General features: G+C 38.7%; 1 long non-coding RNA gene across 1 annotated transcript in view; it reads left to right on the top strand.

Moving 5' to 3' along the window:
• The first annotated feature begins 15,377 nt into the window (after positions 1-15,377).
• LOC308339327 overlaps positions 15,378-24,424 on the top strand; it is a 74,625-nt gene continuing 65,578 nt past the window's right edge. Inside the window, exon 1 of the long non-coding RNA XR_013966494.1 lies at positions 15,378-15,524. This is a non-coding gene — a long non-coding RNA (uncharacterized lncRNA). The remainder of the gene's footprint in view (positions 15,525-24,424) is intronic.

Raw genomic sequence — 24,424 nt, 5'->3', positions numbered from 1 at the left:
ATCTTCTGAGAATGTAAATAAAAAAGGGAAGGAAAGGGAAGGGAAAGAAAGGGGAAAGGAAAGGGGGAAGGAAAGGAGGAAGGAAAGAAAGCAAAGAAATCCATGTCAAGTGCATTTGAAGTCCCTCTTGAGTCTGGGAATCCACTGAAGTTACATGCCTCAGATTGAGCTTCCTGAGCTGTCCTGCTCTTCTCTGCTTAATACTAGGTGCATATCGGGAAACAGAGTGGTGTGCCATCCAAGTTCTTCTAAGTATTTTATTAATTGGGCAAGTATCACCGTGGGCCACCATAAGCATAGATAAGGTCCCTCTCTACCCCGGGTGGCTGTAGCCTGATTGAGAAGAGAACATACAGATGTGAAATACTGAATAAATAATACTGCAAGTCAGTATACATTTAAATACTTCAAAGGCAGAAATTGTTGAGGAAATTCATTTCTGAAAACCCTTAACACAGTCTGCAAAGCTTGGTATGTGCCAGTTGTTCAATTTCCATTGTTATTTACAAAAGTGAAGCTTTGAATTAAGAAAAAAAAATGCACCATCTGCCTACCCATGTAATAATGCTTGGTTTTATTCCCAAGCATATCAACCACTGGCTTGGCATTTTAACTAACTGAAGCACTTTTCTCATTAGAGTGTGTCTGTGTCTACAAAGGGCCTTTTCTCCTGGTTGCTCATTTTCGTATTTTTGCCCCCTTACTCTGCCTTTTGCTGGACTCGAAGCCTTCTCTGTATTATATAGCAAGCTTGTCAAATGACCTCTGCATTCCAGGTGCCTCATGTGCAGGCTACACCTGATGCCTCTCTTTGGCCAGTTACTTATTCCTTCAATTCCTTTTTATCAACTGACTGTATAATCTGTATTATACTGAGTGCCTGTTTTCTGTGGACACACAGGGCATATACAGCCCTTTAAGGACACAAAGAAGTACACTGTGATACCCGCCCTCGACTAAGTTTCAGCCAAAGGAAAAATATATATAAAAATATTCCATTTTAAGCAGAATTTTCTAAGTGCCAGAGTGAATGTTACACACTTATTCATTCAGTCAATCATTGACTCAACAAATATTTATTGAGTGTTGTGATGTGTCAAGTACAGTGTGATTCACTGGAGATATAAACATGAATAAATCATGCATGGTGCCTGTCTGCTCTTCTTAGAGGAAGTAGATACCCTCGTAGGAGAGAATTTAAACTTTGAGTAAAAACTCAAAGCATAGCCACGGATCCTCAGCTTAGGCATCCCCCAGGGGCTGGTGAGAAATGCAAGATCTCAGCCCCATCCAGATCTATTGAATCCAGACCTGCATTTTAACCAGATGCCCAAGTGACTTGAAGTGAAGTTTTAAAAGCACTGGCTACAAGGAGTGTAGAATGCTCTGTACAGGAGTTGAAATAGGAAGGCGTCACCAAGTCTTACTAAAAGAGGAGGGAAGGCAAATTGAGGCAGGTTAAGGTCCTTTTCTTACTCTTATATCAGAATATCATAGACCAGGTGTCTTTATAATATAATATATATTAAATATATAATAAACAGCAGAAGTTTATTTCACACAGTTCTGGAAGCTGGATTCTAAGATCAAGGCACCAGGAGACATGGTGACTGATGTGGGCTTGCTTCCTGGTTCATAGACCTCTGTCGTCTCTGTAACCTCACAGGGCAAAAGGATCAATGGGACTCTCTGGGGTTTCTTTATAAGGGCACTAATCCCATTCATGAGGGGTCTTCTTGCATGACCTCATCACCTCTCCAAGGCCCTCTCTTCTAGTACCATCACACTGGGGAATAGGTTTCAACATCACTTTTGAGGGGACATAAACATTCTGCGATAGCAGAGGGGAATAGATATAATCTGAATGCGATTAAAGAAGTGAAGTTTTGGAAGCTAGCTCTTTCATAATCCTGTAATTTGTGATGATCCACAGAGAATAGAGATTGATAACATGATAATAGGAAATTCAAAATTGGGTGGGAGGAGAATGGTTTAGATTCTAGACACTAGAAGTAGGGATGGGTTGCCAATGGTGATGCAGTCCCTGGTAGTAGGAGTTTCTTATCCAGAGCCTGTGGCGGTAACCATTAATACTCTAAAAGGTGACTTTTAAATTAATTTTTTGACCTGATGTTTTTGAATCCCACAATTATAGTGTTAGTTAATAAGTAGATACAAATCAAGGTATAGCATTTTATTTTTTTAAAGATTTTATTTATTTATTTGACAGAGATCACAAGTAGGCAGAGAGGCAGGCAGAGAGAGAGGAAGGGAAGCAGGCTCCCCACTGAGCAGAGAGCCTGATGTGGGGCTTGATCCTGGACCCTGGGATCATGACCTGAGCGAAAGGCAGAGACTTAACCCACTGAGCCACCCAGGCGCCCTGGTATAGCATTTTATATATACCAATTTTTCTAAAACACATCTACTTTAGTAGATCTTAGGTATGGGAGAAAAAGGAGGTATTGGGATCAGTAGTCTTGCTTCTAAATTAATGGAAGTTGTTATTCAGGGGGAAAGACTGTTTACATTTTTACACTGAGGTCTATCTTTATAATCAAGCGAGGGCCTCCACAAGAGTATGAGAAAATGAATTTTATCTGTAATGCCTTTATCTACTTCAGTTATCCTTCCTTTTAGCTGCCCCCCAACCCACCCAAACTCTCTGGTCTTTAACACATGAGACAATGAAGATAGGGTTATGGCAAAGGCCAATAAGGGTAATACAGGGAGGGACTGATGACCAAACCAAGTACATCTTTTTCAACTACACTGTGCCACGTGGTTTCTGCCCTCATGTACGGTCTGTCCTCTACACAGGGACCCTTCCATTCTCAGTTTTGTAAGAATTTGAGGGGCCAACTCCAGTCAACCCTATGACAATCAAAAAACTTTTTACATTTGCTTATCGGGTTCTTAAGACCATCTCAGCAGATTATTTTGTTTCTGAGATGTTTGAAAATGACATCCATATCTCATGTGTTGGTTTTTTTTTTTTAAAGATTTTATTTATTTATTTGACAGACAGAGAACACAAGTAGGCAGAGAGGCAGGCAGAGAGAGAGGAGGAAGCAGGCTCCCTGCTGAGCAGAGAGCCCGATGCGGGGCTCGATCCCAGGACGCTGAGATCATGACCTGAGCCGAAGGCAGAGGCTTTAACCCACTGAGCCACCCAGGAGCTCCATATCTCATGTTTTATGGACATCTGTTAGTGTGGCATTCCATGTGCTTTACACACATGACTTATCTGCACACAAACCTGAGCTGACAGGGAGAAGCCTGCAGCTCTCCAATAAATGGCAGACTCAATCAGTGAGATGTAGAGCCTAGAGCATGCCAGACAGAGTTGACCTTACAAAAAGCTCAGAGAATGCTATCTGAGAATTTTCAATGCTGTTGTTTCAAATGTATCAGCAGAATGGTGAGAAGGTATTCTTTACTCTGAGTAGAATGTCTCAAAACAACTTTAGCCACAAACACAGGAAGCTGGAGAAGTAAATGTGACTATGTAGGGGTTTGGAAGAAGAGTTTTTAAATGGAGGTAAGGTCCATAGGTGACAGTTTTGTAGCAAATCGTAAGATTAATTGATCTAATAATTTGGAATAGTATCTTCAAAGTGAAATTATTTTATTGTAATTTAGATAGACTCTGTTTTTGGGTGAATACTCTCTACATAGCCATAGAAATATCCCCTCATCAAATGAATTAGTAGCTATATTGAACATTAGTAAATGGATAGTGTTTAAAGGCCAATAATACGTGTCATAATTTTGAGTTCCATGGAAGGCGTGTTGCACTACAAATATGAGCTATGTGCTGGGTATTTTGCTGGTGGCTGTTCTTTGATATTTAAGGTAGATTAAGATTGTTATTTTACTTATGAAGATCATCTGGAGCCATATATGAAAATTAGTTAGGTGGTCAATTTCTAACAAACTGTCTTAAGTCAAAAGAAAGATGGAAGGAAGGATGAATGGAAGGAAGGAAGGAGAAGGGAAGGAAAAAAGATAATATAACTACGAAGAACAATTTTATACTTACGTATGAAAATTCTTGCTTATTTCCAAATGGTAGCAGCATGGCCTCACAATTCCTTCCAGAGAGACTGTGATGGCAGCGAACGGTTGAATATACCTCTTTTTCAGTGCATTTGTCCAAAATAGGTTTCATTGTTTTTCAGTCAGATTTAATGCATATGAAATACTTAATTTTAGCAAGCATTCATTATAATTTCTATGACAGCCAACTAAATATACACATGAACTATATCTATCATTACTGATAACAGAAGTTCCAAGGTAGATTTTTTATGTATGAGAATAAGAATTTACAACACTTCATGTAATTGGAAAGTACAGAGCAAGTAATATTTTTTTTAATTCCTCAAAGAATCACTGCATGTTATGAAGTAATTCATTAAAATCAACAAATGTAATACCATCTCTGAAAATATGAAGGTAGAGTCCATTCTTTGCTAACAGAAACTCTGAGGCCATATTTTTTCCCTGTCTACATTGGACATCCTTTGGCTGAGACTGTGTCAGCTCTGTATTTTGTCTGTTTTTATGCTAATATTTGGTGTCAAGCTTCTTTCCCACCATGTCAAAGTCCCACCAGTGAGAATGACTCAAAATAGCTTTTCCAGTCAAGGAGAATCAAAACACAAGAGAACAAAAAACTGGGTGCTGATAGAAAGGCTGCATCGCAACTGGCTGTTGGAGTTCAGCCAGTGAAAGAGAAAAATGTGGTAGCAAAAGTGGCACCACGTGAATGATTATCAGTGGAAAAAATGTCACACATCATGTGGCCTCTGTTAATTTAATGTGATGCACTTGAGTGTAAAAATAATGGGCTCTGTCAGCCTTATTAATTATCTATGCTTATTCTGAAAGTCGGGATTGTGAAATGCCTCCGAACCACCTGATGTAATGGGCCATTTTTGACCTTTCCATGCAAGCCTCTGCACGAGCAGTTGCAATTCCAATGGCTAGCTCATCTGCAGTTTGGGATGTGGTACTAAGTGGAACTCACATAATAGCAATATTGGCCACAAGGTGATGGAATAATCAATCTTTCTATAGTGGATTTCTTTAGCCTGGTGCGACAAATTGCCTACTTAATGATACCATTCTGATGCTGGGGGCACTTCTTGAGCTCAGGCCGCCTCTGTTTGTCCATTATAGTTTAAATATACGGCATTTATTTTAATGGTAGAAGCAAATTAGTCTGTTATAATTCCTCATGTGCACTTCTTTGGTGTATTCTTTAATACGGCCCTCAGAAAGCTGGGAGACAGCTAGCCAGATAGCGCTCTAACCCTGGGAACTACTAATACTTTCATGTCTGAGAATTTACTAATGGAACATTTTAAGAGGGAAATGTGTGTGGGTGAGAAGCTGTGAAGAAAGAGCTGGCCGCTGAGGGCCATTGCTTCTTTCATTCTTCAAGCAAGCTGATCTGTTTTGGTGTGTGTGTGTGTGTGTGTGTGTACATTTACACTATGAACTGAAGGATAAAGAAGATGTCTCTTCTTTTCTGTCCTGGATCTTGGTACCATGTTAAGTACCCAATGGCTTTGTAATATGTTTTTGTGAGGGGATGGGTGTTCTAGTGAAAATATGTGAAGATTGAGATGATGATGATGTTGATGATTTATTAAATAGACTTTAGGATCTGATCTAGCCCTATAGATTTTAATATTATGTTGACCTTTCTTACAAAGTTTAGGGGAACATTTTATTGCTAATGTCTTTTCTGCAGCTCTCCTGTATCTTGTACTTAAGCAATAGAGTCTTCTTAGATCATTCATGAAGGAAAAAATCATTATGAAGGGATAAATTTGGAAACTTGATATCAGATATTCAGGTCTGCATGCTATATAAGAATTACGAAACAAATAATGGTGAAGACCATTATTTATATGGTTTCTTCTCATAACTAGATTGATAACCAGATTTGGTTATGCCACCTAGTTGTATGTCTCACCAACATGGAATAATTAGATAATGTGCACCAACAAAACTTTTCCCTTTACTCTTTAACCGTGAAAGCTAATTGTTCAGCTTAAGTCATGCGACATTGAGGGAGTCGTTTAACACACCTGAACTTTGGTTTTATTGTATAGAATAAGGGAGTTATGTTTTATGATCTCTAAGGCCATTTTTAGCTCTGAAAGGATTTGGCTCTGTGATTTTGTGTGTTTCTGAGTATGTCATAAGTGAATGATACTACAGTATTTACACCAGGGAAAAAATCATCTTCAGCTATCTGAAATGGCTCTTTTTAGTCAGTTATTCTAGATTATATAACCTATTCATTTTCTTTATAGCTTTTACCACAGCCTATAATTATCTTGTTTGTTTATTCTCCTGTTTGGGGTTTGCCTCTCCATGAGGCTGGAAAGTCTCTTGTTCACATATTGATGCCCAGTGCTTAGGAAAACTGAGTGCCTGCCACATGAGGAATCCAAGAAATATTTGCTGAATGAATGAATGAGTACATGAATTCAGCCCTGTCCCCATAGTACAGCCTCTTTACCCTTTAAAACAACCTCACTTGGAGTTCAGTGGAATAAAGATGTGGTTGAAACTACCATTTATGTAAAATAATTACTCAAGGATACGATTGAATGTTTTGCTATATATATATATATGTATATATATACACACACACACACACATACATACACACACACATACATACATACATACCATCTGCATTTTATTTATTTATGGCTTATCACTTTAGCTAATCAAAAGTGAGATTTTCGGGAACCTGGGTGGCTCAGTGGGTTAAAGCCTCTGCTTTCGGCTCAGGTCATGATCCCAGAGTCCTGGGATCGAGTCCCACATCGGGCTCTCTGCTCAGCAGGGAGCCTGCTTCCTCCTCTCTCTCTGCCTGCCTCTCTGCCTACTTGTCTCTGTCTCTCAAATAAATAAATAAAATATTTAAAAAAAAAAGTGGGATTTTCATCAGTAAGTTGTTTATGTGTTTGTGTTTTTAGCAACTAAATTTAATTAGCCATTTTGTTCCTAAAATTTATAATTAGCTATCATACCTGAGTACATGATAATGTCTAGGTACATCTTTGGATGATGTAAATAAATTTGCCTGTTGGGGGCATGCATTTTCATGTGCAAGAGGAATTTTTAGCACCACGAAATGTGAATGGTAAATTTTAGAATTCATCGTGGAAAGTAGTACATCTTGTAAGCTCCTTTCAAGCTATTAGAACATCACCTGTTCTTCCATACTTCACTTATGTAATCTCTCATAACATGAAAACGTTGGAAAACCTTATCATTTATCCTCATGAACTGGCTGAATTACTCCTTGCTTCAGCATATGTTTAAGTTAAGGTCAATGTGGGTGCTGTTTTCTGAGCTATGAATTTGTGGCAAAGGTAGAACTTTCTTTGTGAGACATTATACTATGGGTCTTGCCTCCCAGGGCAGTGAATCCTTTCAAATGAGAAAAAAAAAAATGTCAATTATGTTAGAATACAGGATTCTAATAGCAATGACAATAGAGTTTATTACTACCCGTTATAGGACTATAATCACTCTCTTTTGAACAGTTAAATGGAGCATTATCTTTCATTGTCCTTGTCGTTTATACACAACATGAAATAGTTTTTTCTCACAATGTTCATTTAATCTATGAACTAACATTTTTTCCTTATGGAAGAGCTGTCAGATTTTGATAAAAATGTATTTATGACAGTTTATTGGAGACAAACCTTTGCAGCCTCTGATTATGATTCGCCCCCTCAGTAGATGTGGGAACCATTCCCCACAAGTAGAGCTAAGCCCGTGTGGGTTTCATAAGCACACTTGAGATTAGAAATTCGCCAGGAGGTAAGAACAAACCCAGTGACGCTCTAAGGAACACGGGTTTTGGTGGCATGGTCGGGTAAAAAGAAGGAAAATTATTTGCATTTTTTTTTTTTTTTTTTTGCCTGTAAGACCTTTGCTGTGCCTCAGCCACTGTGGACAAACACGCTCATCAGTACATCCTTGCTGTGTAGCAGGAGTCGAACAAGAGACTCTCATCACAAACTTCAGCCAGTATCACACATGAGTGTATATGTATTCCCATGGACTTGGATTTTGACAATTCTGGAACGGCAACCCATTGCATATTAATTAAGTACAACTGGTTCTGAATTGTCTTTAGAAAGGTGCAAATTATGGCTTCAAAGTGACCCGATAGAGGTGCAAATGAACGTTAGCACAACATTTCTAAAATAGAATCGTTTTAAATATACATATATAGATGTGAATTCCAAGTCCGTCTACTTCATTTTTTGGTCGGGAGTTTACTGCCTTAAAATGGGAAATAAATGTGTGAACGCTATCAAGGGTGTGAAATCCTCCATTTGTACAGACTGGAAACTTGGTAATAATTATGAATCTAGAAATAGCAGAAATTATACAAAAGTTTAGCAACATTTTAATTTTAAATGCAAGTATTTCAGGGGAAGAGTTTAAATCTGCTTGGAGAGCTTTTCTTGCAGTCTTTGATACTAAAAAGTTAGGGATTTCCAACCAGCTTTTATAAATGCTAATTTTCTTGTAATTTTTAAACAGAAAATTGCCTTGACTAATCTCTTTTATTTCAAAAGCTGCTTATTCTAAGTGTGTCTGAATCTGATAAACTCAGGAGCCCCAACTTAACCCAACATAAATGAAACTTAACCTTTTCTCCCTTCTCACATGAGTGGACAATGGGTCTCAGCTGCATGGAGCATTAGAGAAGCTTGCCCAGTCTCTAGGCCAGCTGGAAGGCCAGGCTTCCCTGCTTTTCAGCCAAATAGACACTGGCGCTGAGTTACCCTAGGGCAGAGGTTTAACATGGTTTGAATGAAGCTTGGATTTCGAAGTATCCATCCCTTTACGTTGATGTCACTGGGAGTCCAAGACTCCTCTTTCATTAACTGGCCTCTCACATCGATGGCAATAGTGACACAAAACAGCCAATCACTAAAACAGTTGGTTCTCTTTTATTATTTGTAATTTTGTCTATTTGCATGAGAGCCTGGCAGCATATGGCCTGATGAATTAAAAAAAACAAAACCCTGTAAATTCTCATCTACGGGCCAGAGCCTCCAGCTCATGGCACTAGCAGGGGCCAGTGGTGCTCCACCTGCCACTTGTCTGGAGGGTGGGGGCATAAACTGATGACCTACTAGGTTTCCACTGCCAAATAGCACTCGGCTGATGCCATGATTTAATTCCTAACAGTACTGTCACAAATGGCTAGAAGTGGCAACACCCACTGTTTCAGTAGTAAATCCGATTGGCAAGCTACCTGCTCTTTGCCCTACCTAGTATTCTATGCTAATTATGCCCTATCAGACTAACAGCAATAGAGAGGAGCAGAAATGCTTCTAACCCAATGCACACAGGTCAGTTTTGAGGAGGAAAACGTAGGGATGTAGGGATGCACGGTCACATTTTCATACCCTGCTAAAGTGATGAGCAGCAAACCAGGAAAAGAAAAAAAAAATCTTGGCAATGCATCTGTTTACTCTTTTTTTCACACTTGGTCATTTCAAAGTAAAAAATTTATATAGATCTTACGTGTTGGTTTTTCTGAATTAGCCATTTTCTTCAGCTGTCAAGTTGCGTCAAAGGAATATATTTCATGGTTTCTTCTGAGAACTGAACATTTCTTTGCCTGAAGCAAGGAAATTAAAATTATTTGGATTCCTACTTCAGAGTTAAACCAAATTGCAAACCTTATTGTTTCCTTAATATTGTATGTATGTGATCCTATAATGTCAAACAAACTATATACACATAGAAACAATGTACAGACTTTGACTAATTTAATTGTTATGAAGGTCAAAAAAAGTCATCTTGAAAGCCAAAGTCCATTTACTAACCCATTTTGATGTAGCTTAGAAATCCTTTATTTCTCCTGCATTTTAGGATTACTAAATACATGCATACTAAAGATGTGTGAGTCAGAATTGCCAGTGATCAAAGAAAGGAAGAGGTAATTTGGGGGGAAAAGCTTCTATGATCTTATGAAGTGAGAAATTTTCTTGATAAGCCGTAGCAGACACATTCAGCACTGTGAGGTTGAGTATAGATAGAACAGTTGACGGCATAGGACACAAATCCCTGATAAATGTTAAGCATTTCTCTCCCACTAAATCCTAAGAGTAACTGCGAGGTATTTTATGTTTATGATTTTATGTATAAGAAGCAGTAGAGCAAGGGCACTGACCAATCAGAATAGCAGCACTGGAGCAGAATCCCAGAAGTCTCTCTGCCTGGTGAGGTTTGACCCTTTGGTTCCCGAATTTGGGGGAGGTCCCCAGGATCCTGGTGTAGGGGGGCAGGTATGGGGATTGGCAGGATTTGGGCAGTAGCCATTTACCAATATAGGGAAGTGCTTCAATTATTTATTAACTGTATCAACTCTGGTGGCTGAACATCCCAGAGATAGGTATTATTTTACAGATAAAGACACTGTGGCTTAGAGAGGTTAATTAATTTATTCCAAATCACACAGCTGATAGGGGACAGAGCCAGAATTAAAATCCCTACCTGTCTCCAAAGACCGAATGTGTGCTTCTGTGTCATGCTGCTACTATAATGCTTCCTGGAAATTTTGCACCAAAGAGTTGAGTTAAATTTTTGCTGATATTCCATCTGAGTAATCTGGATAAAGATAACAGATATGCCCTAGCAAGTGATGAAGCTTGCCTGAGAGTAGAGAAAATCTATTTTAAACTCAGTGTCCTCTGACATTAGATTGGTATATGTTCCTATGTGCAATTGATGCTTGATAGTTTGTTAAATTAGAAGAAAGCCTGCGTTGTTGCACTTTCATATAGAGAGGTGTGTAGGAAATACACCAGCTACTTTTTTAGATAAGATACAATTCTAGGTAAGGGCAAGCTATTAAACTAAACTAAAACCAAGGGCAGGCTATTAAACTAAACTAAAAGCATTACTTGTTTCCAGTTGAGGTAATTTAGTTTAAACTGAGCTAAATGAATAAGTTTTATTTCAATTCAAAATGAATATAAGTAACTAAAGCTTCAATTAAAAGGAATACTTTAAGGTTTAAAATTTTCATGTATGGAAGTGAAATTTTCCCAGAGAGATAGCATCTATTAGGTACTATGTGGTAGTTGATTTCTTCCCAAGGAAACAAAAACGTTCTGCAAAGAAATTGGAAAGAGATGAGGGGCGCCTGGGTGGCTTAGTGGGTTAAAGCCTCTGCCTTCAGGTCAGGTCATAATCCCAGGGTCCTGGGATCGAGCCCTGTGTCGGGCTCTCTGTTCGGCGGGGAGCCTGCTTCCTCCTCTCTCTGCCTGCCTCTCTGCCTACTTGGGATTTCTGTCTGTCAAATACATAAATAAAATTAAAAAAAAAAAAAAAAGAAATTGGAAAGAGATGAGATGTTAAGCTTGGTCCCTTCTTTATGGGCCCAATTAAGGAAAGACTAGAGATACACTCAAATGTTTAACCACATTCTAATTAGAAAAATAAGTTCAAGAACATTGATTTTACTGGATAAAACATAGCTGGGAACATTCTCTAATATATGAACAGACTTTGTTCCAAGTGTTTATTTGTAATTTGGTATTCAAATTTCCCTATATAAAATTCAGATGGTAGTAGCTTTGTCCTCAGTCTAAATAGTAAAATTTATTTTACCTATAATTTACCTATTTTTTATTTTACAAACTACAATGTTTTAGGCTCTACTTTCTATGTATTGTTAATTAGAAAGGAAAAACATCCCGAGTACCAAGGTAATTTCCTGGAGCATACTTGCACCTGGACCTCCAATCTTGACATAAAGCAAGCAAACAAACCAAAATCCAAAATAGTTTAGACCACATCCTTCCATATTTTCTCGGGAATAAGACAGAGGTTCATCAGGGAAAGGGCTGAAGGATGAGGTTATTTGCTTAGATTTGCAGTGGAGCATGGCAGTGGGAGATGGGGACGCCTGGGTGGTAGAGTCTATTAAGCCCCACACTCTTAGTTTCTGCTCAGGTTGTGACCTCAGGCTCTTGAGATTGAGCATTGGTTGGGCTCAGGGAGAAATCTGCTTGGGACTCTTTCTCCGTCTCCTTTTGTCCCTCCCCCTACATACACTCCTACCACACCACTCCTCCCACACCACTCCTCAGCCCCGAGTGCATGCAAGCTCTCTGTCTCTAAAAGAAATTTTTTTTTTTTTTTAAAGATTTGCAGTGTAATTCTGGGAAAACACTTTGAAGACTGCTATAAATGTAAGCATTCCAAATTCCAGCGATTGGGATAGATTGTAGTACTTAAGAGTTTAAGAGCTGGGTAGGACTTCCAAGATCGCCAAGTTAGGCTTATCCTTCTAATTTGAATAAACTGAATGAAGCTCTTTTCCTCCCTCTTTCTTTAATTCACAAACACAGGTTAGGGCTAAAGAGTCTTTACAGCTTTGCCTGGCCCATTTATCTTCTTGGTATGGTCCAAGCTAGTTATATAGCAAGATTTATAGAATATTTGAAGCCTACATGCTAAGAAATATTTATTTTTTATTGAGACCTTCTTTCATTAAAGCATCCATTCTGTTAGTGGAGTCTACTCATTGTGCAAATATTTCTCAAATTTCTGTCCTGTGCACTGTATAGTCTTAGCTGATGGGCAAATACAGAAGTAAATAAAATGGAGTTCTTCTTTCAAGACAATTATTTTCTGGGGGTGCATGGATGGCTCAGTTGGTTAAGCATCTGCCTCTTGATTTTGGCTCAGGTCGTGATCTCAGGTTCATGAGATCAAGCCCCATGTCAGCTCCCCGCTGGGCGTAGACCCTGCTTGGTATTCTCCTTCTTCCCTCCCTCTGCCTCTTTCCTCCCTAAAAAAAAGATTATTTTCTAGGTTAGAACAAAAGATAAGAGTAAGTCAAACAGCAATTCAAGAGCTTAGTCAAGAAAGTAAATAAATGCTTCCAAAATGAATTTTAGATGAGAGGGGCTGGAGTTCAGAGGAGGGAAGGAGTGCTGTAGCAGCATTGAGATAGACTGATCTATGAAAGGGCAGGGCAACTGAGGCTGGCATGTAAAGTATTTGAGTGAGGAAAGTAGAACAGAAGCACAGAGCATGGGCAATAAAAGGACTCAGTACCAATGGATGATTTATTGGGAAGAGGACAGAGTCCAGGTTTAGTGTGTGATACCTACATTAAAGCCATAGTCATCCACTAATAAGCTGATAGGAGCAGTGATAACCTCTTATGGTGGAATGGCCCTGAATTTGGTGGGGGGAAGAAGGGAGGTGGTCAGGAGACAGAGGTTCATCTCTCCTACACTCCAGAAATACGGTTTTGGAGGAGAAGTTAGACTTTTCCTGTCTTCATATGTCTTTTCCATTCTTCAGATGTGAAATAAGGGGTTTGTGTTGGGTGGTTTCCAAAATCCCATTCATCTCATTGTTTCTAAGGGATTCATTTTGATGAAAGGAGGGTAGTGGGGTAGTTGCTGAACAAAGGGATGGGAGGAGTCTAAGGAAAGGGGGTTCTAAAGAGGACAGAAGGGAGGGGGAGTGATTGGCAGCACACCAAGGAGTGAATTAAGGAGAGGCAGGTGTGTCTAGAGAGGCATTTCTGGAGTTTGAAATGGCATCTGGGTCTGGCCTGAGAATTGGCACCACTCTGTCAGACTGCCTTCTGTTATAGTACGCCTGTTCCCTAACAACTTTCTTCTCTCTCCTGCACTTCCTTCAGGGTCCTTTCTCTGCCCCCTCTTTTCTCTCCCCAGCAATGTAGTATCAGACAGTAAAGATCAGAGCACAGAAGAAATGGTTTATCTGCTTCCCGGAGACCAGGCTTTTCCCTTTTAGATTTGCATAGTTTGAATTGCTGTTGGTGGTGGTAACTGCAGCTCTGCTCCTTTGGTTTGCATGTCCAAGGCCCATAGCTCGAGGACTATTTCCTTCAAAGCTTCCCAGTCGCACCTAGAGACCACATTTTCAAGTATCTCCAGCTCTGTGTGGGACAGAGGGAAGGTTAGTTAGGAGCAGGCACCAAAAAGAGACCTAGTGAAGGTGCCTCTAGGGATCCCAGGGAAAAAGACTGCTTATCAAAGGAGTGGTAGCAGCTACAGCCTGGGAGCCAGTCTCAGTAAGCAAAGCAAAGCGTTTCTTTATTTGCTAATTGCAGCCCTATGTGGTAGTTCCATTAACATCTATTTGTTGAGTATCTACCATGTGCCAGATACTATTAAAGCTGCTGTAATTCTCTTAGGTCTAAGTCATTATGTTAAATGAAAATGGAGTGGATATACTTTCTTCAAAAGGGATTAGTATTTTAGAATCTCTTTCTATTTCATGAGTTAGCATTTAGAACATTCACCATTGTGAAACTCTGTTAATATCCTTTTTTTTTCCTCCTTGGGCATGAGCTATATATATTATTGAAAGCACCTTGATAGATTTTATTAACACTTCTAAGTGATCAATCTTTAAAATATTTCTGAAGAAGTATTACATGGATACGCTTGCCATTTATTTTTATTGTGAGAGAAATGTCTCCTGAAGTTAAAAATCATCTTGTTAATGTCTCCATCTCATCCCTGGTCAGGATCCTCTATACTGCATTAATATGAACTGGCTGCTGTTCTCAGAACATACTGTACTATATTGTGCCTCTGGATCTTTGCATATGCTGGGCTTCCAGTGGGGAATGCATTTCCTTGCATGGAAAATGCCCATGTGGTGTTCTTACAGTTCAAAAATCTCCTTTGATCAATTCTTTCACCCCCAGTTAGATTGCTCATCTCCCCATTGGGGCCCAATATAGTCTATAGTAACTTTTATTATCCTCTCACATGCTGGTCACAGTTACTTGCTCAGTTTTCTTTCCCCAGCCAGATTTTATGACCTCCAGGGCAGGGACTGTGTCTTATTTGTGATTGTATCCTCAGGGCATGAAGAAGAGAAGCTTAATATACATACATCTAATAATTTAGATGAGTGAATAAGTGGATGAGTAGATGATCAAATAAACGACATAGGCATGCATACCTTCACCCCCTTGGAACACATTGTGCTAGTATTGTGAGGAATGCAAAGAAATATGAGATGGATCCTGTCCTGAAGGTGCTTATAAGACGTAGTAGTGATGCATTCTAAGACATGCATGGAGTGGTTCCTGGATAATAGATCTTGAAGGAAGAAGCCTTCCTTTCTCAAAAATACAGTCTATTATAAAAAGTCTTGGTAAGGTGGAAGAAATATTTTAAAAAAGCAGAACTCTGTGGTTAAAATTACACAGTCAGAATGCTTCACTACTCCATGTGTGGAAGTAGTGGTAACACTAAGCAGACTAGTGTTAAACACTACCGTTGACTTCTCAGTTTTACTAATTGGTGGCTGACCTGAACTTAGCACGTTCTGTGTTAGATTGCTCAACCTGTCTGCTCCACAGAAAGCCGCCTCCCTAACCACTACTTGCTTTCTTTTTTCGAGTTAGCCTACACCCAAAGCCACCATCAGATGTCACAGGGATGAGACTTCACAAGGTAAGTTAAAACAAAACAAAACAGGAACAAATGCTTTTCAAAACAGAATCTGCTGAAAGCACTGGCTCAAGAATGATAAGCACCACTTTGCAGGGTTCCCTAGTTTTGGGGTGTGGAAGGGACATATAGCCCTGGGTTTGGTGGAATTAAAGATGATGTGAGTGAATTAAGACAGAGCCTGGGTCCCAAGTAGCGTATCTGAGAAGGAAGCAGGTTATGTTGTCTAGACAGGAGGAAGTGCGTTATTTTTTTTGATGGAAGATGTTTGGAATTTTAAAAGTCAAATGATAGGACTAGAAAATATAACTGATGTTTTATTTCTTCTGTTTCATTCTGAAAGTATGTCTTTAAGTCCAAAGTGGAAATTTAAACTTATGAAATGATCCACAGAGATACAGGCCTGTTGCTCAGCAGGGATCCTCTTTTTCTTCCCACATCAGGAGTTGTAAATTTGGGATGGATTCAAGACCATGTCTAAGATTTTTCTAACTCTCCTTTTGGTGAACACAGAGTATGTAGCTATTTTAAATGGGGGTTTGATACTCATTTAAAATGCTGTGTATGTTTCAATGTTTGAAATCATTTCTTTTTTCCATATCGTCGGTATTAGATTACTAAGGCATCCTTAAACCTTCTTTTTCATGAAAAAGGAACACAGACTTGGCAGGTTATTTGTGGTTTGTGTTCTTCAAGACCCTGTGTCCCATTGAGCTTCGGGGCTTTTATGCTTTTTCCAGGCTGCTTCCACTTTTCCCCTTTCCTTCCTCATACAATGTAAGGAAGATCAAGTGAGAAAGAAATCCAGAGGTTCTGTGTAAAGACTGGACAATGATAATTACAAAGGGTCCTTTCAGTGTGGATATTTACACATCTTACACATTTTTATTGCTATAAACTAGTTTATTATCATTACACTTGAAAGTCAACATTTTGGCATATTTCAAAGACTATTTCCTACCAACCTAGACAATTTTATCTTGTGTTGATACGTTTTGGGCCTTGTAGCAAGCTCTCCTGGCCAGGAGCTTTGTGTTATATTTGTGCCAATTTAAAGTCTCCAGTTCTGGCTCTGGTATCTATTACTACAGAGGCCAGTGGACCTGAGATGACACCAGAATTTCATTTTTATTCTCAACCTGAGATGATACTGTTGTTCACATAGTGAAACTGTCCTATTTCTCACCAGTGGCTCTAATATCCACACCTCTCTTTGGGTTTGACGGGCATAATAAGCTAAGGAGAAGAGTCTGCATGTGTATAGCTTTTCTGTACATATTTTCTCTTCTCCTAATACTCTTTCAGGTTATCAGCAGATTTTATAGAATAGCAAACTCAAATGCCTGGCAAACAGCTGTGTGGACTCTATAGAGCCAGGCTGCCTACATTTAAATTCCTAACCCACTACTACCTAGTTATGAGACCTTACACAAGTTACTTAACTACCTTCTGCTTTAGTTTCCTCATCTGTAAACTAATGGTTTCTATCACACTGGGTTGTTAAATGAGAAAATTCATGTAAAGTGTTAACAACAGCGCATGTCACATAGTAAGGACTCTTTACCTTCTTATTAAACAGAAATAAGCAAGCGTTCAACTTCCCTAACAGATGGGGAAATGAAAATTAAAAAAAGATACTACTTTACACACATCAGATTATTAAAAGTTAGAAAATTGCACTTGGTGTCAGGGAACCATATACTTATAGACAGCTTGTAGAAATGTCAATTGTGACAACCTGTTCGGAAACCAATCTAGCAAGATCTGTGACGTTTATTGTGGCATTTTCTAAAGTGCCTACCATAGCCTACCACGCCCTACAGCATCCGGGCCCTGGGCGCAATATCTTGCTGATGCCTTTGTCTGCCTCCGTCCTAGTGCTCATTGCACATCAGTCACAATGGCATTGCCGCGTTGCCCTTTGTCTTCAGTCACTCTGCGCATGCTCTCCCTTCAGACCCTTTGTCCTGTTCTATTCTGTCACTCTGTGCATGCGCTCTCCTTTCAGAGACTTGGTGCTGTCCGGTCTACTTGATTGCTCTTCTCCTAACACTCCTCCTTGTTTACTCTCTCAGACCTTTCAGGTTTCTGATCAGTTGTCTGAGAGCGGTTTCCCCCTACCTCTGTGTTTAAAGTAATAAGTAATTTCCTGTAACCTTCTGTTTCCTTATTTAGCTTTAGAAAAATATCACATTATGTTACATAATAAAGCGTTGTCCATCCCCTCTTCTAAATGGATGTTCTGTGAGGGCGGGGACTTTGTTCACTGCTGTTCCTGGAGTCAAACTAGATGGTCCTAGAGGGCATTTGATAAAGACATGTTGCCTGAATGAATTTTTTGTAGTAGCAAATGAACAGGTAAACAAAAGTTAAGAGAATGGTGATGAATTGTGACATATCAATAACGTGAAGTATTACCAACTCCTGAGAAGAATGAATTAGAGCTATATCATTGAGGGGTTTCTAAAATGTATTAAGGAAGACGTACAGGAACAGAAATGTGTATATAATACGGCCCCAACCAGTGATCAAACCTTACATCTATACATGATTTCATGGGAATGGGTACAGAAACACACTCGCCAGGTTGTAAATGTTGATTATCTAGGAAAGAGTGTACAGGATGATTGTTGCAGGATGTAGAAAGGGAGCCAGAAGGCTAAAAGTTGGAGGAAAGGCAAATAAAATGATTGCCAATATGGGATCCAGCTTCACACCAGCTTCAGTCACATCCTTCTCCACCCCCACTCCCACCGAGGCTTAGTGTCAGGCTCCGACACCAGGTGGCTGATTCACCCCAGTTCAGTACTCTCCTTTGGGAGTCAGTGTTGATGTTCTGGTGGAGGTTCCAGGAAGTGTACTCAAGTCTTGCCCTTGCCCATCACTTGAAATCTTGCATTCTCTGAGAAAGCTATTTGTCTTTTACTGAGTACTTTTGTTTTTCATGCAAGGAGTCCTTGATGCTCTGTAGTTGTTACTTATCACCTTTCGGGGGTTCTGAAGAAACACTATGAAATTGATTCCTGACTGCTTGGGCCTTTTCTGTTCACTAGGGCCCATAAGGCTCCTGAGCCAGGGAAGTGTACCTGGGAGGATGACAGCATTGATTAATGGTAATGTGCTTTGCATACCTTTGCATACATACAGGGAACTTCTGGAGCTCTCAGAAATTTTGGGAAAAAATATCAAATAGAAATGATAAACATTTTTTGTTTATTTGTTTATTTATTTATTTGACAGAGACTGCAAGTAGGCAGAGAGGCAGGCAGAGCGAGAGGAGGAAGCAGGCTCCCCCCTGAGCAGAGAGCCCGATTCGGGGCTCGATCCCAGGACCCCGGGATCATGACCCGAGCTGAAGGCAGAGGCTTTAGCTCACTGAGCCACCCAGGTGCCCCAGAAATGATAAACATTTTGAAAATAAAGCATCATTACCTTAGAAATACAAGAAAGCAGAGGCAAAATATATGGTTTAAATCATTAACAGTACAATTAATGACCAGGAAAAAACCCCCATATTTTCAGGTAAGAGATATATCCCCTTTATCATAAGGTTCAGTCATCTGAGCTTTATATTTATTAGTCTGATTGTATTTTCTACCAGCTCTAAGGATGGGATTGTGTCCCGTTTTTACTGACATTGGACGGCAGTTTACATTCATCCATTTGTCTTCCCTTTAAATATAATAATTTAGGGATGCTAATTCTAAACTTAGGCTCCCTGAAGGCAAGATAACATTTCATAGTGACTGATTTTAAAAGACACAAATGGTTTTGCTACAATATAAGTGTACTATTACTTCTGTCTTTACAGAGTTTCTAGCTTATTACTGTCTTAAAGATGAACATCAATGGTATAACTTGAGAAAGACATCAAAAATTATCCTAGTACAAAAAGAAACTGGGCCAACACATGCCACAAGCCATTTTGGACATTTTTAAGTTAGTTCAAAAATTATTTTCCTGAGAGGAGAAAAAGATGTTTAAATTCTGAAGTTGAGAAAAAATTCCTAACAATATTTTTCTGAGACGTAGGTTTTCTTGAGCAGTTTCTTCCGTCAACGTATTTATAAAACCCAACTCTTTCTTTTTCTCAAAAAAAAAGTACATAATATTAAGAGATATAGGGGGCGATAGACTAACGTCATGTAAAAATTCTGAATTTCAAACATGCATGCTTAATAATCATCAACCAACAACTAATTGCAGTTATTGGTAATTGTTTTCTTTCACTGCAAATGCTGGAATTTGATAGTCACTTGCTTAGGACAGAAGTCTCTTGATTGTGTGAACTAGCAAAACTCAAAAGAAATACATCAATAAATCAAAAAAATGGAAATACCCTTTTCACCTTTTTTTTTTTTAAGTTATGTTGGAGGAAATCAGTAGTATATAAAGGACAGTAGGTCAGACTGCTGCTCTTTCTGTGGTCTCATGATTGATCTTTCACCTTCTGTTGCTTTAAGTTAACTCCTCTGAAAAGCTGTTTGTATGGGGGACGAGGAAGAAAGGGTTGGGGGGTTTTGTAGTGTCCTTTTCAAGATTCATGAGCTAGACTTGAATAAAAGCCCATGCTATTAGAATTATGGGGGAAGTTTACATGTGTTGATTAGCTGAGAAGCTCACTTTCAGTATTATCATGCTACAGTCGTTCCACTTGTGTTCTGATAAAAGTCAGTATAGATATTAGACATCAGCTCAATGACTCCTGACAAGACCTGTTTCTATAGAGCGAACCCTCTAGCACCCTAGGGTTTTGCTTCATTGTAAAGTCTAACATCTTTACCCTTTTTAAGATCTTGGAACCTAAAACAATTAAATAATGTACTTCAATCTTATTAGTAGAGAAAATAGTAGAGAAAATTAGTAGCAGAAAATGTATTGACTAACTACAATGGCCTTTCATCCTGAACACCTAGAGTCACCCTGGAGAATCTTCACAGTAATTGAAATAAAAGGCTTAGCGAGCTCTTCCCTGTATTATAAATGTGTCTGCCAAGCAATATGCTCAGAAGCATATTAATGGACAGCTATTTAAGATAATATTCTTTATAAATGTCATTGACCTATCTACTCCATATTTCTAGTCTCTTCTAAGATTTATAATTTTCTGTTCTCATGTTAAAACTACATGAATATAATTCATTTCCAATAAAATGTCACCAAAGAATAATAAACAGAATGTCTTTCTTTTAACTATACATATGTACTGATGTTATCTGCTACTCTAGAAACAATAGGAAGTGCTGAGAAATAAGTTGAGAAATAATTTCACTTGGAGAGCTCACTAAATGTTTTAACATGATTCAGATATGAAAATCATGAAACTAAAAAAATAGAAATAGGTTACCAGGAACATAATGAGCAATATGTAAGTATTTTAACCTGTGAATATGGAGATCTTGAAAATAAGCATTTAAAAAATTCAGAACTAAAATTTACTGAGTGGAGTAAAACTTTTAATGTTTTATTTTATGATCGACACATTATTTTATTATAAAATTAATTTGCATAAATGTTTAATTTCTATACCATCTCTTAATTCCATTCTCTTATATTTTCTTTCTTTATACTGACACATACACACACATACTTTCCTCTTTACTAAATACAAACAGAATATTCTGGTGAAAATTGAAAGATTGAGGTCAGTATATAATTTCAGATAATGGCAGCTATAAACACTAGAATTTTATTTAGAAAATACAAAGGAAGTATTCCTAAGAAGTGAAAAAATAATTACTTTGTGCAGGCTAATTTTACATGATTGTGGAACATATGGATACAAATTATATATACCAAAATTATTCATAAACTGATTTTGATGACGAATTTCTTCAGTGAATAACTTTATATAGAAATGAAGAACAATTTGCTTTTGTGACAATGAGACACATTCTTCCATTAGTGGCATCTATGTGAATAAAGACTTTGCAAATCCTCTGGGGCAAATCCTTTGGGTTCCCTAACCAATAAAGTGGATCTCATTGTAGATCTATCTGGGCCTTGTCCCGGGTGGATGATGCTGCAAGAGTCAGCATGTTAAGTTGGCTTCATCTAGGACAGTGACAAGTGACAAGTCCCTAATGTGAGGAATAGAGCTTCTCTGGGCTTCAGCATAATGCTGTAATCTCTGGTTGCAGATTATACCTTCATTTTCTTTTGTTTACTTTCAACTAGACAGGATGTCTGTAAGATTCATGTAAAATGAGCCCTGGCTCTTGGCCACGAGAAAGTTCAAATCCTTTCTTGTATTTTACTTTCTAGAGCTTTCCCCCACAATTTTTATGTATTGCTCCGTAACCAACAACCACAAGTTTATATTTGCTTTTCTTTTTTTCTGAACCCCCCCCAAGTAAATGTGTTAGGAATTGGAACAGATTGTCTGATTGTCACTTGCCCTGTGACTATTAGTTTATTATATTTATTATTTTGAATGGTTTGTGGTGCTTTGCTTTTACTTAAGATATACATTGTATCTGTTTTCACTGAGAGAAATCCGAAAGGAATTTTTGCTTTTACCAAAAAAAAAAAAAAAAGCAAGAAACAAAAATAGCATTCAGCGTTTGTTTTGCACCGAGTGAGGCAGGATAGGTAGAGGCAGTGTTTACCCCAGCTGCGAGAGCGACCCCACCAGCTTCTTCAGGAACCACACCCAACATCTCCGCGTCAAGATGCCATAGCTTTGAACTGTGTCTGAGAGTATCTGACTTTATCTAGATTTTTTTTTTTTTTGTGGTTCCATCAGTAAGATGTGGCCTAAGAGAGGTTTTCTGGGGGGGTCTGGGAATGCTCAGAATCTTTCCCCTATAAATTAGTAGTAATTGCATCTTTGCCTTTTCTCCATTCTGGCTTATAAAATTTCATGGGCACACTCTACTTTCAGGTAGTGGGGGAACCTGTATTTAGTGAAGTTTATCCTTTGCTAACAGACTTGCTTATTGTTGAGTGGACATGACTTCTAAGCCATTAAAAATAATATACTGTCTTGATCTGCATCTTCCAGATCCAGTATGTATTAGCCAAGCAGCTGGGCTGGGCAAGAGTGTTTCTAGCTCCAAGAGAGAGAACAGTCTTTCTTTCATGGAAATACACATAACTTATGAAGCTGGAGGGAGAAACGTGGACGGGGATAAGATTGTCCAGGAAGAGGGAAGATAAAGAAAAGGGTACAAAATAGCAGCCTGCTGATTCAAAATTTAAGCTGAGAAGGAAAGACTCAGAAACTGAAAAGGAATAGCCAGCACAGAAAGGTGGGATCCCAGAAGGATGAAGGGAGTTGTGAGAAGATTGGAGCCATCTATAGTGTCAAGTGTTGCAACAAGCTTAGGAACGGGAGAGCAGGGAGAACAGACAAGCAAGCTCAGGGAAGCTGGTGCCTGAGACTTCACGGGGCTTCCAGAGAGCAGTTTCAGAAGAGCTGAGAGGACTGGGAAGTGAAGCCACAGGCCACAAGCAACACCTGCAGAAATATCTGGTGATAGGGAGGAAGAAGTAGCGTGAATAGGATGAGATAGAGAGAAGACTGAGGGAAGAGGTGCATTGGATTTTTTTGTTCCTGGCAATAAAATTCCAATTCTGATAAAAATATGAAGATTTCATCTAGAAGGTCTCAGGGCTTTTGCTTTAATATAACAAAATAGAAATGAACAAAATAGAAAAGGTTAATTTAAGTCACTTGACATAAATTATATTAAGCTTAAGCACAAAATTTATTTATTTATGAACTCTAATGAGCTTAATTTAGGATACACTGACACTTATGACAATGTTCACACTTTCTGTTTCTGTGAATACTTTGTATCAGTACTCTGTTGATGATACATGACAAGTATAATGCTCTTAGTTCAACATTAAATTAAAATGCATTTTATCTTCAGAATATGCTAGCATGTTTCAGGGGTGCCTGGATGGCACAGTTAGTTACAGCACTGACTCTTGTTTGCAGCTCAGATCATGATCTCAGGGTCATGATATAGAGCCCCAAGCTGAACTCTGTGTTCAGTGTGGAGTCTGCTTAGTATTCTTTCTCCTTCTTCCTCTGCCACTCCACCCCTCTGTGCGTGCACTCTCTCTTTCTCTCTCTCTCAAAATAAAGAAATAAATCCTTTAAAAAATATGCTAGCATGTGTCATAGAAATATAAGAAAATATTTTCTCTATAATGGAGAGTTTCGAATTGAACTTCTGAAAATAACATTGGGGGGGAACAAAAGACAACTTCTGTAAATTAAGATCAGTAATAGTCGTGTTAAATAAATACTAGGGACTAACAAAAAGGAACACATGTAAAAAGACACAAGAACGGTTAAGTTCTCATTCTCTTAAATAAGTCTGTATTCCTACCAGTTCAGCCTGTGTAATGATGAGATGCTTCAAACTTGATATTGGCTGGATTTAAGCAACTTAAAAAAACAAAGTGTGTCAGGAGCTTCTGCCTCCTAAACATCTAACTTTTGGTTTTTCTTAAGGCAGTATCCTAGGTCCCCATCTCTCTTGGGAGTACTCCTTCCCTGTTGGGCTTCATTTGTTCCCAAGGTTTGGAGTATCGTCTACACACTAATGACTACCATGTCTGTATCTGCAGCAAACACTGCTGTGCCAAACTCATTGTCTGCTTCCTTTTCCTCCTTGTCCTCCTGCATCTCCTCCTTTTTCTTCTCACAGCTTAATCAAGAAATAATAATTGGCATGCAATAAATGGCCCATATTTAAAATGTATAATTTGCTAAGTTTTGACATATGTATTTGCCCATGAAACCAGCACCACAAATAAAATAATGACTATAATGATCCCTCCCAAAACTTCCTCATGCATTTTCCCCCACCCCCTCACTAGTCCTCTGGTGACCAAATACCTGTTTTGTCACTGTATGTTGGTTTACATATTCTAGAATCTTACACAAA

The sequence above is a fragment of the Martes martes genome (assembly GCF_963455335.1).
Source record: "Martes martes genome assembly, chromosome: 3".
Lineage (NCBI taxonomy): Eukaryota > Metazoa > Chordata > Mammalia > Carnivora > Mustelidae > Martes > Martes martes.
The sequence above is the reverse complement of the archived record's forward strand: the minus strand, read 5'-3'. Positions and strand labels throughout refer to the sequence as shown.